This window comes from Pan paniscus, chromosome 2 (assembly GCF_029289425.2).
Source record: "Pan paniscus chromosome 2, NHGRI_mPanPan1-v2.0_pri, whole genome shotgun sequence".
Taxonomy (NCBI): domain Eukaryota; kingdom Metazoa; phylum Chordata; class Mammalia; order Primates; family Hominidae; genus Pan; species Pan paniscus.
The window spans coordinates 167,793,131-167,798,636 of NC_085926.1; the positions used below are offsets into that span (position 1 = coordinate 167,793,131).

At 42.6% G+C, this 5,506-nt stretch overlaps 1 pseudogene; it reads right to left on the reverse strand.

The window, feature by feature from the left end:
* Positions 1–3,759: 3,759 nt before the first annotated feature.
* On the reverse strand, positions 3,760–5,070 carry LOC100991842 (keratin, type I cytoskeletal 18-like; annotated as a pseudogene).
* Between the last annotated feature and the right edge of the window lie 436 nt (positions 5,071–5,506).

Genomic DNA, 5,506 nt, shown 5'->3' on the forward strand with positions numbered 1-5,506 from the left:
ACAGCCCAACACGTAGGGTCTCAATAAGTACTTTTGGATGTATGCATATATATGGGGAGGATATTCCAGCAGTATAAGACATGAACATTTTCCTTACATTCTACATTGCCACATTTCCAATACATTCTAATTGGGAAATTAAGAATAATATGTGACAACAATAAAAGATCAGTACAAAATAATATTTCATTAAGGGGTGCATCTTGTCGATTGAAGCTGTAAGTATAATAAAGTGATAAGAGAAATTACTGAGATACTCAGAGAAGCTTTCAAAATCAGTAGAATTGGAGCTAAGGCATGAAGGAAGGGTGGAACTTGGGTGAGAAAGAGGGAAAGCTTTCCAGAGAAACTGAGAGGAAGCAGGGCCCAGAGTCAAGAATGTGCAAGGTCTGTGTGCAGAAAGGGCAACAAAGTTCACACTAACGAGGAGTGGAAACGTTGGGATGAGGTATTCAGGGGCCAGATTTAGAAGGGACTGGAATACCAATTAGTTGAAACTTGTTATTTGAAAAGTTTTAATAAAGGCCAAGCTATGCACTGTCTTAGAAACCCAAGCAAACTGCTTACCTTGTTGGGGGGTAAAATGAGTGTGGATGACTGAGGACCATACCATTGGAAGTGGTAGAATAGAATAGTGGTTACACACTTAAATTTCAAGTCAAATAGGCCTGGGTTCAAATTCTGGCTCTGCCTCTACTAGGATTCTGACCTCTTGAGTTTCAGTTTCCATTTCTAGAATGAAACAAATAATAGTGGCTACCTCAGAGGATTATTATAAAGATAATATAAGATGGTGCATGTGAGATGTTTGGTGTGTCGTAACAATTTGATTACTGATTAAGTGTTGGTGACAAGGAATGTTAGCTGTATATATATCTCCAGACTCGCTGGGAGGCTGCTGAGGGTGTGGGGAAGGGTGGGGAGAGGATCCTAGGAGTAATGCCCTCTATCCTTCCTTTTATTATTTGGGATTCATAGAAAAGCTATTTTCAGGGGGTGATGATTAAGGAAAGTCCTTTGTGAAGACATGATTTTCTGTCTCACTTATTGAACTTAGTGTTTGTTCCTAATTTGTTACTTATTTTGTTGCTTTCAAAGAAAGGAAAATATTTGCGACAATGACTTCCTATATGTCTCAAAGGCTGTGGCACAACTACTGCATACAATGAAAACTCAGATGATTTTTCTTTCCTCGCAGTGCAGGTGAGAAAAGACTTCTACAGAGAGGGTGAGCTCCTTAATTTATTTGATCCAATCTTTAGCAATATTATTTGGGTCAGCATTTCTAAAGTTGCATGAATATAAGAATTAGCTAGAATACTTGTTAAAAATATAGATCCCCAGACCCCTTCTCTGGAGAGTCTAGTTCAGTTAATTTGGGCTTCTTGCTAAGGCAATTGTAAAATGCAGTGATAATAGCTGATGATTACTGAGTGTCTACCATGCATCCATCACAGTTCGAAGTTCTTTCTATGTATAAACTGAGGTCCTTGCCATAATTTTAAGAGGCAGGTACTAATACCATCTCCATATTAGAGATGAGTAGCTAAGCAGAAAGAGGCTAAGATTGCAGAGCTAGTAAGTAAAAGAACCAGGATGTGAGCCATCTAGCCTGGCTCCAGAGCCCATGCTTTTAACCATTACCCTTCCCAGCTCCACCTTATATACAGATGCCTATGCTGTAGTTTGAATGCTTTCTTCATATCACCAGAGCAAGTAAGGGTGATGTTCTGTTTTGCACATTTGGTACCACATTTAAGATAGAAATGCTTTTTTAAGGAAAGTATGTAAAAATATATAGGAGAGAAAAAAAGTTGTTTTTTGTTTGTGTTTTTGTTTTTGTTTTTGTTTTCAAGATGGAGTTTTGCTCCTGTTGCCCACGCTGGAGTGCAGTGGCACAATCTTGGCTCACTGCAACTTCCGCCTCCTGGGTTCAAGCGATTCTCCTGCCTCAGCCTCTGGAGTAGCTGCAATTACAGGCATGTGCCACCACACTCAGCTAGTTTTGTATTTTTAGTAGAGACAGGATTTCTCCATGTTGGTCAGGCTGGTCTTGAAATCCCGACCTCAGGTGATCTGCCCACCTCAGCATCCCAAAGTGCTAGGATTATAGGCGTGAGCCACCACGCCCAGCCGAAAAGTTTTTTAAAAAAGAAGACATTAGCTAGCTGTGAGATAACTTCAACTGAGCTAAATATGTGTAATTGAAGTCCCTAAAGGAAAAAGGAGGAACACAAATTACTTGATAGAGGAATACCCAAATTTTTTTGAAGATTGAGGACAACCATAAACCTACAGAACCAAGAAGTTCAATGAGCCCCAGACACAAGAAGCACACACAAAAAAACTAAATAGTGCATATTATAATCAAACTGCCTAACGCCAGTGATAAATTTAAAAAATCTTAAAAGCAGCTAGAAGAATAAAAAGACACATTATCTACAGTGAACCAAAGATAAGAATGGTAGCAGACTTCTTGCTAGAATCAATGAAGCAAGAAACAGTGGAATTATACCTTTATTTCGTTTTTTATTTTTTCATTTTTGAGACAGGATCTCACTCCATTGCCCAGGCTGGAGTGCAATGGTGCAATCATGGTTCACTGACACCTCGAAATTTTGGACTCAAGTGATCCTCCCAGCTTAGCCTCCCAAGTAGCTAAGACAACAGGCACACACCACCACGTTCAGCTAATTTTAAATTTTATTTTCTTTTTTTAAGATATACGGTTTTGCTATGTTGCCTAGGCTGGTCTTGAACTCTTGAGATCAAGCGATCCCCCTGCCTCAGCCTTCCAAAATGCTGGCATAACAGGCATAAGCCCAGCCAAACAATACCTTTAAAGTACTGGGGAAAAAATCCTGTCAATTTAGGCTTCTACACCAACTGAAATTATCTTTCAAATATAAAGGAAAAATGGATATTTTTTTCAGACAGATAAAAACTGAAAGAATTCCCCACAAGCAGGCCTGCATTACATGAAATATTAAAGAAATTCCTTCAACCAAAAGAAAATGATACCACATAGAAATCTGGATCTACTGAAAGGAATGAAGGGCACTGAAAATGTTTTTATGGTTAAAGATGACAATGCATATCTCTTTGATCTTAATGGAGCTCCTCAAGCATTGAACCATTTTCTACATGGACACAGCAATAAATTTAGCATTGATGACTGATGCAGGATATTTTGCAGCTAACTCAAATTCTATTTTGCCAACTTTAGTACTGTTGATCCTAAGTCATCCCTCAAAGGTATAAGCAACCAGCTTAGAAAAAGGCTCAATGATTGATGCTTTCAAGTAGCTTTCAGTTTCTTGAAGATAAACTTGGATTCTTTCTAGTCTTGGCAAAGACCAAACTTTTTTTTTTCTTTTTTGGTGAGACAGGGTCTTGTTCTGTTTCCCAGGCTGGAATGCAGTGGTGCCATCATGGCTCACTGCAGCCTTGACCTCCCACCTAGGCAATCTTCCACCTCAGCCTCCTGAGTAGCTGAGACCACAGGCATGTGCCACCATGCCCAGTTATTTTTTTTATACAAGGCCTCACTCTTTTGCCCAGACTTCAATCCTGCCTATAGAATGGGAAAAAATATTTGCAAATCATATAACTGATAAGTGGTTAATATCCAGAATATACAAAGAACTTCTGCAATTCAACAACAACAAAAAAGCAAGCAACTTGATTTTATTTTGTATTTTTGACCCCTGAACTTTTTATTGGCCTCCTGCTCCCAAAAGGTACCTTGCTTCTGCTGGCTTAATGTCTCAGAACTTTTACCTCATTGATCTCAGACACCACTTTGCTGTCCACTGTCTTGCGGGTGGTGGTCTTTTGGATGGTTTGCATGGAGTTGCTGTTGTCCAGGGCATCACCAAGATTGAAGTCCTCCCCGTCATCCAGCAGGCCATGGTAGGTGGCGATCTCAGCCTCCAGCTTGATCTTGATGTTCAGCAGGGCCTCATACTCCTGGGCCTGATGCTGTCCCTCTGCCTGGGATGCAGCAGGACCACCTCCAGGTGCATCAGGACCCTATCAAGCTGCATGGTGTAGCGGGCCTCCACCTCCCTCAGGCTGTTCTTCAAGCTAGCCTTCAGATTTCTCATCGAGTCCAGGTCGATCTCCAAGGACTGGACTGTACATCTCAGCCCTGTGAACGTCATCTCAGCAGCTCTGATCTTGGAGGACTGCACAGTAACCACTGTGGTGCTCTCCTCAATCTGCTGGGACCAGTACTTGTCTAGTTCCTCTCGGTTCTTTTGAGACAGCTCATTGTATTGGGCCTGGCTGTCTGCCATGATCTTGCTGAGGTCCTGAGATTTGGGGGCATCTACCTCCACAGTCAACCCAGAGCTGGCAATCTGGGCTTGTAGGCTTTTTACTTCCTCTTCATGGTTCTTCTTCCTGAAGAGCAACTCCTCCTTGAAAGCCTCAATCTCTGTCTCCAGCTGCAGCTGAGTGACATTGGTGTCATCAATGACCTTGCAGAGCCCACGGATGTTGCTTTCCACAGACTGGCACATGGCCAGCTCTGTCTCATACCTGACTCTAAGGTCATCAGCAGCAAGATGAGCATTGTCAATCTGCAGAGCGATACGAGAATTGTCCACAGTATTTGCAAAGATCTGAGCCCTCAGGTCCTCAATGGTCTTGAAGTAATGTCCCAGACTCTGACCTGGGGCCCGTTATTCTCCAGGTGCTCCCAGATTTTGTTCTCCAGCCTCCAATTCTTAGTCTCCACGCTCCTCACCCTGTCCACGTAGGAGGCCAGGCAGTCATTCAAGCTTTGCATGGTCTTCTTCTCATTCTGGATGCCCCCCATTCCTGCCAGACCCCCGCCCATCCCCGTGGCCAGGCCACTGGACCCCAAGCCTTCCCGGAAGCTGGTGGAGCAGGACACGGAGATCCGGGAACCAGAAGCCTCGGCGCCTGCGTAGACACTGGACACGGTTCTGATCGGCTGGGCACCGTAGCTGAGCAGCTGGGCGGAGCCCAGGGACCGGTAGTTGGTGGAGAAGGTGGAACGAGTGGTGAAGCTCATGCTGTCCGGGAGGAGAGTGAGAGGACAGGACTCAGGTTTTGCCTACAATGCAACCTGATCTTAAAATGGGCAAAGGGCTTGAAAGCTATTTCTCCAAAGAAGATATACAAATGGCCAATGAGCAGGTGAAAAGATACCCCACATCCCTAATCATGAGGGAAGTGTAAATCAAAACCACAACAAGGTACCCCCTTATGCACAACGTGATAGCTATCATTAAAAACAACTACAACAGAAAATAACAAGTGTTGGTGAGAATGTGGAGAAATTGGAACACTTGTTCATTGCTGGCAGGAATATAAAATGATGCCGCTCCTGTGGAAAACAGCATGGCAGTTCCTCAAAAATGAAAAAATAGAATTTTTAAAAATTAAAACTTTAAAAAATGATCCAGAAATTCTGCTCCTGGTATATACCCAAAAGAATTAAAAGCAGGATCTCAAAGAGATATCTATGCACTCATGT